Genomic DNA, 12809 nt, shown 5'->3' with positions numbered 1-12809 from the left:
CACACACACACACACACACACACACACACACACACACACACACACACACTACATTTTAGGTGTGTATAACTCTGCATTCAGTACTCATAGGTACTCATTTAAGTCAAACACTCCCCAAATACTTAATCAAATATAAGAGAACAACTAAAGACAGTAGCTCTTGCTGAAGGAAACATCCATTTCATTCACTTACTCATCTGTGTGTCTGTCTATGATGTGTATGTGTCAGATGTGTGAGTCTCTGTGTGCGCATACATGCTGTGGTGCTTGTACTGAGGTCAGAGGGCAGCCTTGGGCATTGGTCCTCACCTTCCACCTGGTTTGAGACAGGGTCTCTTTGTTGTTCACCACTGTATATTCCAGGCTAGCCGTCCCGTGAGCTTTCATGAATTCTGCCTCTGTTTCCCATATTGCTGTAGGAGCTCCGGCATTTCAAGAATGTGCAGTGCATCCAACTTTACATGAATTCTCGGGATCTAAATTCAGATCCTGTTTGTGTGGTCAGCACTCTACCTACTGGACCTGAAAACATGTTTGAGTAATTCACATCACTGCTCTGTTAAAGGATCCGGAAGCAGAGAACATGTGGTCCCTTTCCTCATGCGCCATCCGGCTTCCTTTAGTAAGATCTCACAGGCAATTTCTGAGCTGCCCAAATACCAACTGTGAAAGTGAGCTGGAGAAAAGAGAGCTGGCTCATGGTCTGCATTTAAAGCACATTACTTCCAAGCCTGGTCCCCCGCCCTCATTGTTCTCAAACCCCATACACGACTGCCTGTGCTTTAAGGGGTGAGTCTGAAATTTAAAAATAAAAATTAATGATGTTGTCCTCAAATACCCTAGAGAAAACGAGGGAGGGACCACTGAGGCTGATTTAATTAATATCTGATGGGCCAACACTGAGTGTGTGGGAAACACCTGCTGTGTGCCCATCACAACGCTGGCCACCTACACTTAGAGCCTCAGGTTCAGTGTTCACAAAGGACCCTCATGGATGGAAGTATCCTCGCTCAGAGTCTTAAGTTGGAAGGGCCGCGTACCCAATGGCTCAGCATGGAGCCTGTACTCTTTTCACTGTGACACTATCTCTAGAGATCTACAATGCTGATGGGTGGTTAGATGAGACTCATGTAGGCTCATTCCCCTCTACTACCGCCATGCCTGCCTCTGTCCTTTTCATGTCCCGACACTGTAAAGAGTATGGAAATAAGTTTGTGTGGGTGAGCGCCGGTTGTGCCCCTGTGAGAACCTCAACTCAGACCCTCAGAAGCCACATAGAGCCAGATGCAGGAGTGTGCCTTTGTAATCCCAGTGAACCTAAGGAAGGATGGGAGGGGAAGGCAGGAGGATCCTGGATGCTCACAGGACAGCTAGCCTGGAGTACATATCAGTGAACAGAAACCCTGTCTCAAACAAGGTGGAAGCTAGGGACTAACACCAGAGAGTGTCTTCTGACCTCCACACATGCACTGTGGTAGGCATGTATCTGAGCACACACAAGTACATGTGCAAACACACACACACACACACACACACACACACACACACACACACACACACCCGAGAGAGAGAGAGAGAGAGAGAGAGAGAGAGAGAGAGAGAGAGAGAGAGAGAGAGAGTTTTTAGTTCCCCAGGACAAGTTCTCCACATGTACTATAGGCTGACCTTGAATTCACTATGTAACTCAAGCTGACTTCAAACTCAAGGTCCCATGCCATGGTCTCCCTGTATGGATACAAGAGTGACACCACACCAATCTTAAAGGAAGGGTGAAGACAATTCCTTAAGGTCTTTCCCATGGGGCAAAGGTAGGCAAGGCTGACCCCAGCAACTCCAATCTGAATGAATGTATGAGACACGGCTCCATGGGAGAGGGCCACGGCAGACCCTGCCTGTACCATGGAGCTTTATGATCTTTTCTCTGAGACAGCTGTGGGTTTGTAATAGGAGAGAAGGTGACCCAGAGGTCTTCACAGGCCTAGGCCAGCCTTCCTGGGCACATGTCAAGGATGAAGTAGTATAAGGAGGGCTTCACATGTTCATGTGCATGCACAAATATACACATATATATGTGTATGCATATATACAAAGTCATAGTTTATATATGTATATATTGTATATATGTGTGTATGTATATATTTTATACACACATACATACACATGTAAACAAATGCATACACACACATACTCATGTATACACATACTATCCCCGCCCCCATATATCTATGGATATTCTCATCTATGATGCTAATTCCACACACTCATCCCTCTGTGTCTGGCGGAGCCGGTCCCTGTGCTGAGTGGAGACTAACAGTAAACATTGCTGGCAACAACAACCTTCGTAACACAGTGTCCCATGCATCACTGACTGCAATCCTGACAGGGAACCTAACGTGCTTCTGAGTTTCAGTCAAGTCTAAAGAGTGTTTCTGCTCAGCATCTCCTATCTGGTTCCCCTTAGTTTTTTATTTATTTTTTTGTATTATTTTTATTTTGTATTATTTATTTAATTTATGCACTTGAGACAAGATCTTACTATATAGCCCCTGCTGTTCTTGAACTTGACAGTAAGTCTGCTGCCTCAGTGCCAGATTACAGGTATGTGCCACCAAAACCAATTCTCCTTAATTTGAGTGTGTGTGTGTATGTGTGTGTGTGTGCGCACGTGTGTTTGTGCGTGTCTGTGCACTCGTGTGTGCATGTGCCTGTGAAGGCCACAGCTTGGCTCTGTCTTTCTTTTACTTTGGAAACAAGGTTTCTCCAGGGTCTGGAACTCAAGTAAGCTACACTAACTGGCTAGAGAGCCCCAGACCCACCCATTCCTGTCTCCTGAGTGCGGTTATGTTGGTAGAGGGTAAAAAGCTCTGGAGCCTTGGGGAAGGGCACACTGCTCTCCTGGTCTCAGTGTTCAGGGAGCCAGGAGCTCCCTCCACCTACGAGGAAGCCTGTCCAGTGCCCTCTGCCCCCTTCTATCTGGTCCTTGAGAAGCTGCTGGCTTAACTTCCTTCTGTGCTCAGAACTAGCAGATGGATGTTAAGCCACCACCCACCCGGGGCGGGGTGGGGGTGGGGGGGTGCCTCACAGCAAGCTGATGCTGTCCCTTGTCAAGGGTCAGCTTAGGAGGCTGGATCTAGCAGGTTGTGGTACTCCAGAGATGCCGGCTGATGTCCTTGTCTTACCAGCCGGGGAAAATTACAGTGACCATAATGAAGAGTGAGGATCCTAGACTTGAAGTGCCCGACAAGTGGGTTATTTACCGTGTGGGCTGGCCCCGCGCCTCTGTCACGCATTCAGGAGCTGGGAAAACAAACATTTTAAGTGGGGAGAATTACCGCAGACAGGAGGAGGGTAATGGGTGAAGAAATTCATTATTATCTTTACTGCCACTTCGTAAACTTGAAAATTAACATGCCAAAACTCTGAGGGATGGCTCCCAGAAAAGCTAGAGTAATCAGCGTGGCGCAGGCGCCATGCGCCTGAGAAAGAGGGCAGTGTCTCCTTGGTCTCCTGGCAGGAAGCACCTTACTCTCCGAGCCGTCTCCCCAGAAGCCTTGGTTTTTGCTTTGGTTACCTCGTTTTGGAAGTTCCCAAAGGAGTGCAGCCACAGAACAGCATGTGAGCTAGGCAGCTGCTAGGCTTGTGTGTGGCCAGGTTCCAGGCTCCATCTCCCTCGGGAGCAGACTCCAGTGGAAGGGAGCTGGAGGGAGGACGGAAGGACGGCATGCACCAGCCCTTGCCCCGTTTGTCATCTGGCAGTGAGCTCACACACAGCCAGAGTTCCCCCAGGGACCTCACCCCATCATGGCCATCTGCTTATCTCAACGTCCTTGGCCACATTGTTGTGGAGGACAGCCACTCCATCCTTTTGTATGCCCAGTACCATCATCCTGCTGGACACAAACAATGGGGCTCTTTTCCAGGAGACCACCTCAGTGGCCAGTCCAGAAACCAGTGTCTGAGTTCTGCTCCCTCTGTCCCCTTATACTTAGCTGATCACCAAGCAGCTCCCTGGACATGAGAAGAGCATAGAATTCTGGTTCATCTCTTACCCTGACATCACTCATCACCTTCCCCACTCGCCATCCACAGGCTAAGCTGCTGCCCTGAGCACAAACCTCTCTGGGCTGCTCTGTGGGAAACTCAAAACAAGAGAGCCCAGGAGATGGCTATGCATGTGTCTGGCAAACAGGAGGGCTTGAGTTCAGGTCTGCAGCACCCAGAGGTACGGCAGGACAATATAATCTCAGTGCTGAGGAGGTGTGGGTGGGTAGAGACAGGAGGATCATGGGGCTTTCTTGCCAGCCTGTCTGTAAGACCCTATCTCCAAAATATAAGAAGAGAGAAACTGAGGAAGACGACCAATGTCAACTTCTGATTTCCACATGCACAGGCACACACACACACACAGTAATGCACACCCATGCCTATACACCCATGCACACATATACATGCAAACATGCACACATATACACATAGGCACACATCAAATGTTTGCTCCTAGGAGTTTTAAACTAAATCCTTAGAGAAATATCCAAAGCATGGGAAAATAAAGAAATAATCTACATTCCTACTGAAAGTCAAGACCCCTGCCATCACAGGGGGCTCAGGCAGGACAGGTGAGCAGTGAGCAGCCTTGCCTGAAGGAAAGAAATCCCATCTGCCAAAGAAGGCTCCTCAGGGAGCCAAGGTCAAAAAGTGTAGCACCCAAGTATGGGTATTAAGGGAAAGGCGGTCTGTACCTCTGGCCAGGGGCACAGGAGAACCATGCCATGTCTTCGAAAGTGACAGAGGCAGCATGGAGGGACCAAACATGGACTTGTCTTGAATTTGGGAAGGCTCATAAGGAACAGGCCCCCACTCGGTGAATGCTGACAGAGCTATGGCAACTTCTAAATTGTTAAAACAAAGGTGCAAAAGATTTCTTTATCCCTCGAATAAAGCTACCTTCACTAACTAACTACATCAGTTACGGTGGCCCTGCGTGACAGTTGGTCTTGGTCATGAAGTGAACTGGATTGGGAGCTGTCCGGGATTGACGAAGCATACCTCTGTGGGTTTGTGTTCTGTTTCCAGAGAGGGCTGACACACAAGGCAGAAAGGGGGAGGGGGACTCGTCCTGAATGTGGGTGGCACCCAGCAGCAGGCTAGTAGCCCAGATGGAAGGGATCTGGAGGGGGAAACATGCTCCTGTACAACCTCTTTTCTTTCTAATTGAGCAGGTCTAGGGCTTCGGCCTTCAATGGCTGGTTCCAGAGTCCAGCTCCTTTGGGCTTTCGATGTAAACACAATACCAGTGGCCCTTCAGGAAGTTTCTAGGCCTTCAGTATCCGACTGGAACCCCTGATGCATCTGGTTTCTTCTACTGAGGAGCTGCCAGGTTCTCAACTTCTCTGGTGTGCAGAGGAACACTGTTGGACTACACAGCCTCTTTTGTATAAGCCAACCCAATAAATCCCCTTTTATTATATACAACTCCTGTTTGGTTCTGTTCCTCTAGGGAACCTTAACACAGTGTAGTAACACAAAAGTGAGGCAGCTGAGCCCGGTGTGGTAGTGCACACTTCTAATCCCAGTACACAAGGCCTGAGGCAGGAGTGTCTAGAATCTGAGCCCTACATGGGCTACATAGCAAGACTCTGAATAATCATAATAATGATAATAATAGTAATAATATAATAAACTAATTCATTAAGTAAAAGTGAAATACCAACAAGGAGGTCCATAACTAAATAAAAGTCCAAGAGAAAGTGATCGAATTAAAGAGAAATAATTCCTATTACAAAGAGAATACTTCAAGGAGCTTCTGAATCAAACTGACTCAGGTGAATCAGAAAACATGAATGGAATGGAGACACTGGAGAGGAGCTAATAAAACTCAGAGTGGGATAATATGAGATCAGGAGAGACTATTTTCAGATGGAAATACAATTGTCAAAATTAACCACGAACAGAAGCCCCAAAGAACAAGACAGAGTGGAATTGAATCAGGGGGTTTGGGCGGGAAGTCACTGGAGAGTTTTCCTCAGAACTGAGAGGAAATAGATGAAGAGAGCTCTCAGGAGGAAAAGAAAAATGAAAGCCAGATCCAAGAGATACAATGTGAGGCGAGAGTGGGAAGGGGAAGCAAAGGAGCTCGGGGCAACTCCCTCAGTTAATATGGAAGACGGTTTTGTCATTGGTTTTTCTGCTGCCATGACAAAACACTCAAAAAAAAAAAAGCACTTTGAGGAAACAGGGTTTATTTTAGCTCAGAGTTTGAGGGGACAGTCCATCATGGTGGCAGGAGCGTGAGGCGGCTGGTCACAGGGCATCCACAGTCAGGAAGCAGAGAGAGATGGATGCTGGTGCTCAGCTCAATTTCTATTTTTTATTCAGTGCAGGACCCCAGCCTAGGGAATGGTGCTGCCCATAGTTAAGGCAAGTCTTCCCACTTCAATTAACCCAATGTAGAAACTCCCTTACAAGCATGCCCAGAAGTTGGTCTCCTAGGCGACTCTAGATCCTATCAAGTTGACTGTCAATATTCAATATTAACCATCACAACCACTTTAGAAAAGAAAAAAGAAAACAAAGTTTGCTGCTGGGTATAGTGATGCATTTCCATAATCTGAGCACTCAGCAGGATGAGGCAGGGAGGGGGATTTGGAGTTTAAAGCTAGGTTGGACTACATAGCAAGACCCTGTCTGAAATAAAAAAACAAAACAAAACAACAACAGCTTACTGAACACCAAGAAAGAGAGAGTGGATATTCTACCCAAGCAAAATGTCCATCCCTCACAGACACACACAGAGGTAACATAAAGAACAACTCAACGAAAATGAATTGAAATGGGGAACCTCTATGTTAGACTGTAGAATAGAGGAGTGGGGAGCTGGCCCAGCATGAGGACTGCAGGTCCATCCCCAGCACCCACAGAAAAGCCTCATACAGTGGTGTACACCTGAATCCCAGTGTCCAGGAGGTAGAGGCAAGCAGGTCTTTGGGGCCTGCTGCTCAACCAGGCCTAGCAGAAATGGTGAGCTCTAGGGTTGATGAGAGATGCTGTTACAAAAAGTTGGGTGGAAAGTAGAGGAAGGCACCAGATATTGGCAGCCTTTATGATGTTCGTGATGGGGGTGCTCCCCAAAGCAGAGTTTAAGTTATAAATGGAGCAATGAACCTGCTGTTGGCAGTTGTGGGTAACTGTCCAGATCTAGAGGAGGCTTCAGCATCTCACTGTCCAAACATACCAGGTCTGTGGCTGTCCAGGGATAGCTAGGCACTCTGTGCTATCAAGAAACTGCCTATGGGAGTCACCCCAGGGGTTCCAGAGTCTCCACTATAAGGCACAGGCGGCCTTCAGTGCCTGAACTTCATGGTTTTATGATAAAACCCAGACTAGAGGCAACAGATGTGAGTGCAACAGGATGGGCGAGAGAGCAAGGGAGCAGAGAGGAAGAGTGAAGTCCAGGGAAGTCACAGGGGCTGCCCAGCTACAGTAGAAGATGCTTTGGATTCAGGACCATCCCTCCTTTCTTCCTCCTCTTCCTCCTCCATTCCACTCCCCTCCTCCCTTCTTTCTCCCTCCTCTTCGTCCTCCTCCATTCCACCCCTTCTCCCTCCTCTCCCTCCTCTTCCTCCTCCTCCATACCACTCCCCCCTCCCTTCTCTCTTATCGCCGTTCCTTTCTTCCCCTCCCTCACCCCCAGGCTGGCCCTGAACTCCACAGTCCTCTTGCCTCAATCTCCTCAGGGCTTCAGTGACAGGCATGCCACCATACCAGGCTCCAGAGCATTACCAATTCTGGTTTCTTCAAGGTCCAGAGGCCCCATTCTTTTGGTCTACACCAATTCCCTACAGTTCCTTGCTTATATAAATCCCTTTCCCTTTATTTTATAATGAAACTATCAAGGCTGTAGGAGCATTGGTGACTTTTACTCAAAACCTTACCATAACACCCTTTAGCATAATGGACCCTCTTCTGGGAACTGTAAAATTATAGATGTCTTATACAATATACAACATGTAATTGTCACATATACTATATATAGCATCACACACACACACACACACACACACACACACACACACACACTCATGCAGATGTACCTGAAGACACTTGTTATTTTTTGAATAATGGTGAAAACAAGAACACTTGAAATGTCCAGTGACTGAGACTCTGGCCATGAATGGTTCTAAATTCACTTCATGAAGAAATGGGGAAGCTATTTAAACACACAGTGCTGCAGCTTGGGCATGGTGTGTCTGTCTCCTATAAATGTCTATGCGCCAAGACCTTGGTCCTCAGGGTGGCAATATTGAGATGGTGTCTTTAAGAGGTGAGGCCTAGACAAAGGTCACTGCAGGCCTCTCCCCTGGCTCAGCTTCCTGTGGTCCCTCTCTCACATTGGTCTCTCACATTGGTCTCTCACATGGTCCCTCTCTCACATGGTCCCTCTCTCACATTGGTCTCTCACATTGGTCTCTCACATGGTCCCTCTCTCATTGGTCTCTCACATGGTCCCTCTCTCACATGGTCCCTCTCTCACATTGGTCTCTCACATGGTCCCTCTCTCACATGGTCCCTCTCTCACACTGGTCTCTCACACTGGTCTCTCACATTGGTCTCTCACATGGTCCCTCTCTCACATTGGTCTCTCACATTGGTCTCTCACATGGTCCCTCTCTCACATTGACACCATCTGCCATTGCCATGAGCTGCCACAATTCAAGGATCTTTCATTCTCCAAAATTGTGGGCTAATTAAACCTCATGTTTTTGCAAGTGCCCGGCCTTGGGTACTCATTACTGTAACAACAAACAGGCTAAGACAGAGATTTTCAACATAGTTGATATGATGTAAACAATAAAGTATCTGAAAACGTTTACAAAATAGTTTGTGTAGTATGGCCTGATTTTCCTTAAAATATTTATTTTTACTTGTCTGCACCATGTCTGAAAACGTCAGCCACCATGTTTCTCTGTTGCAGAATGATGCTCTGTACATATTTATTTTCTGATTTCCCGACAATTAACAATGTAGAAATGAAAACTTTGGAGGCTGGGGAGATGGTTCAGTCAGTATCAGCATGACACCCTGTGTTTATCCTCAGAACCCATGTACAAAAGCCAGGTGTGGTGATGTGTGCTCGGAATCCCAGCGCTGGGGAGGTGGAGACTGGTAACCCCGGAGCTCACCGGCTAGACAGCCTAGCCTATGAGCTCCAAGCCAGTGAGAAACTATGTCTCCAAATATAAGGTGGATGGCACCTGAGGAATGACACCCAAAGTTATTCTCTGACCTCTATACATATGCACATCTATGCACAATGCTCCCCAACACCTACATACCTATGTACACAGGAACAAGTGCACACACATACATGCACACAAGAGCAAACCAACTCTCTTCCCACAGTGATTTGAGCTATCCACAATTTGCCTGTTCGTCTCTTGGTGCTCATTGGAGGGCAGCAACAACATTCATTCATTTTTGTGTCCACAGTGCCTCAGAGTAGTACTGAGAGAGCCCTCAAGTTATGTATTATCAAAAGCCTTTTAGCACTCAAATACAAGCGTCTCTCCCTCCATAAACTGATTTTGTCCTTGACACGTCCTGCTCAGCACTTGTCCTCTATTGCTTTCTGTTATTTGTTTATCATTCTCCTCCTCTGTACCTACCCATGGTGTGCCCTTCACACACTCCCTCCGGGGACAGCTCTCTTTTTAAGCCATCTCACCCCTGGCTACTGAGAACCATTGAGAGATGCCGATTCCCCCAGCTCCATCTTCTGCCCTAGTTGGCCATTTACTTGACACCTGCCTTCTGGACTTTTCCACTTGGGCACCTAAAATGCGATGTGCAGAGGCTGGGGAGATGGCTCTGTCAGTGCAGTACTTGCCTGGCCATCATGAGAACGTGCATTCCTGTATTCTCAGGAGCCTTGCGAAAATGCTAGGCATAGTGACACGTGATCGAAGTCTCAGCACAGGGAGCCCTGGTCAGCACATGGGCTGCTCCTCTGGTCTGTTTTGATGGTCTTGCCCTCATAGGACTGTGACACTCTGAGGCCAAGGATGTATCTGAGACACGAAGTGTGTGTGCAGCCCAGCATCTGACATAGTCTCTGATAGGAAGCAGGTCCTTGTGGATTAGTTCCACTCTACAGACCCTAACAAGACTGTAAGTCCCTTAGACACAGCACAGATGACCCCACAGGAACATGGCATCATCATGGCAATATCTTTGAGACTGCTCACCACTGATGGCCTATCACAAAGGGGTTCTACAGGGCATAAAATGCATGGTGACATTTGGGTCAACACTTGGTGTGATGGTTAATGTTGACTGCCAACTTGACAGAATCCAGAATCACTAACTGGGGGCAAACTTCTGGGCATGTCTGTGAGGGAGTTTCTGGATTAGGTTAACTAAGGTGGGAAGACCCATGCTGAATGTGGGCAGCATCATTCCCTAGGCTGGGTCCTGGACTGAATAAAAAGGAGAAAGTGAGCTGAGCACCAGTATCCATCTCTGTTTTCTGACTGTGGATACAATGTGACCAGCTGCCTCACACTTCTGCTGCTGTGCCTTCCTTGACACAATGGATTGCACACTCAGACCAGGAATCAAAAGAAAACCCTCTGCTCTTAAGTTGCTTCTTATCCAATGGTTTGTCACGTCAGCAAGACACAAATGGATCCACTCAGATCTCATCGACATGAGAAAAAACAGGAGCACAACCCCACTGGGTGCCCTCACCCCATCTGCCACCTGTCATGTTTGGTGGGAAGAAGACAGCTGTCTCTGACGCATCAGCAAAGGTGAGAATTTGATTTGTGTGTGTGCATATATGACTGAATGTGCACATGCATGTGCTGTTGAAGGTCAGATCTCAATGTCAGGGGTCTTCCTCTAGCTTTCTCCATCTTGGTGTTGGAGACTGACACTGAGCTCATCACTATGGCCAAGCAGGCTGGCCAATAAGCTCTGGAGATACCCCTGTCTCTACCTTCACAGTGCTGGGGCTTTGGACATGTGCTGCTACCTGGCCTTTACGTGGGCACTGGGGAACTGAACTCAGGTCCTTGCACTTGGTCAGTAAGTGCTTTATCACTTGAGCCATCTCCTCAGCTCCTGGGAATTTGATTTTAAGAGTGCTACATTGGAGCAGCTATGGCCATATGGACCACGAAGCTGGCCACTCACCCCAGGCCTTCCCCTTGCAGAAGACACAATTGCTCATCGGTCACTGACAGACATTCCTTACAGCACACACAGAGGCCTGGCTCTTCCAGTAAGCAAAGAACTAGTCATTTTGCTAGTGGTGCAGTGTGGAAAGAAGGTGAAAGGAAACAGAGGGAGATGAAGCACGCCAATGAATTACGTGAGATAGAATATAGTTAATAATAGTAATTATATTAGTGATAGCATGCATTATTCATACTTAGTTAATAGTCATTACATTAGCAATGATAGGGTAGTTGCAAGTTAATGGGCTAATGATGATTGCATTGAGTGTTGAAATAATAACAGATAGAAGAGTAAGGCTATGCTAACAGATCTATCTGCAAAGGGGGGAGCACAGCCCCTTGAGTGCTATGATGTGTGCACGGGGTAGAGGGCTGAGAAACTGCAGAGGAGAAACCGGCCACCAAAAAGGTGAGGCTGTGGTTTGGCATCTGGCATAATACCAGCACTTAGGAGGTAGAGGCAGGAGGATCAGGAGTTCAAGGTCATCCTCCATAACATAGTGAATTCAAGGTCAGCCTAGGCTACATGAGAGCTGGTCTGAAAAAAGATATAAAGGCTTCCAAGAGAACCTTTTAGCCAGAGACACACACTATGAACTGGAGTGGTAACTGTGGGTCCTAAGACACATGGCTGATGTGCCTCGATCTGTTGAGTTTGGCAGAGGAAAGCTTTGGTGCCGTCTCTGCCTAGACAGGACTTCTACTAACTACGAGTTCCACAGAACCCTGATATTGAGTTTCTGGGATTAAATGGGAAATTGAAATTCCAACAGAAGCTGTCCCTGCTCTTTTGAGGGTCCAGAGTCTTTTCTTCTTCCCACAGAGGCAGTAAGCCCAGCTACATATAAGAATGCATCTTCTGTGTGTGCATGCATGCAGGCAGAGCTCTATATACATATGCATGCATGTGTATACAAGCAGCAAAGCAGTATGTGCACATGTGCATGTGTGATGTATATGTTCATGTGGGCTATGTACATGTGAGGTGGGTACTTGCTCATGTGGGTGCACATGTGTTTATGAAGGACAGAGGTCAATGATGGGCATTTTCCTCTATCATTCTCCCACCTTATTTGTTGAGATAGGGTCTCTGTGGTGGTTTGAATGAAAATGGCCCCTATAGGCTCATATACTTGAATGCTTGGTTCCCAATTGGTGGATCTGTGTGGGGAGGACTAGGAGGCATTGCTGTTGGAGGAGGTGTGTCATTGGGGACAGGCTTTGAGGTTTCAAAAGCTCATGCCATTCCCAGTTAGCTCTGACTCTCTGCCTCCAATTTGTGGATCAGATGTGAGCTCTCAGCTACTGTTCCAGTGCCATGCCTGCTGCCATGACGGTCATGGATTCACCCTCTGAAACTGTAAACAAGCCCCCAGTTAAATGTTTTCTTTTATAAGTTGCCTTGGTCATGGTGTGTCTTCACAGCAATAAAACAGTAACTAAGACAGCTGCTTACCTGGATTGATTTGATTGGCTAGGCTGGCTGGCCAATGAGCTTCAGGAACCTGTTTCTAGCACTAGGGATACAGGTGCATGTTGCCAAATCTAATTTTTAAGTGAATGCTAGGAATCTGA

The 12809-nt window shown here is 47.3% G+C and overlaps 1 protein-coding gene across 2 annotated transcripts in view; it reads right to left on the bottom strand.

The window, feature by feature from the left end:
* Positions 1–12809, bottom strand: part of Sdk1 (sidekick cell adhesion molecule 1) — a 968286-nt gene that overhangs the window by 306855 nt on the left and 648622 nt on the right. The window lies entirely within an intron of this gene.

Source organism: Peromyscus maniculatus, chromosome 23 (genome assembly GCF_049852395.1).
Source record: "Peromyscus maniculatus bairdii isolate BWxNUB_F1_BW_parent chromosome 23, HU_Pman_BW_mat_3.1, whole genome shotgun sequence".
NCBI lineage: Eukaryota > Metazoa > Chordata > Mammalia > Rodentia > Cricetidae > Peromyscus > Peromyscus maniculatus.
Note: the sequence above shows the minus strand (reverse complement) of the source record. Positions and strands in the feature narration are given on the sequence as shown.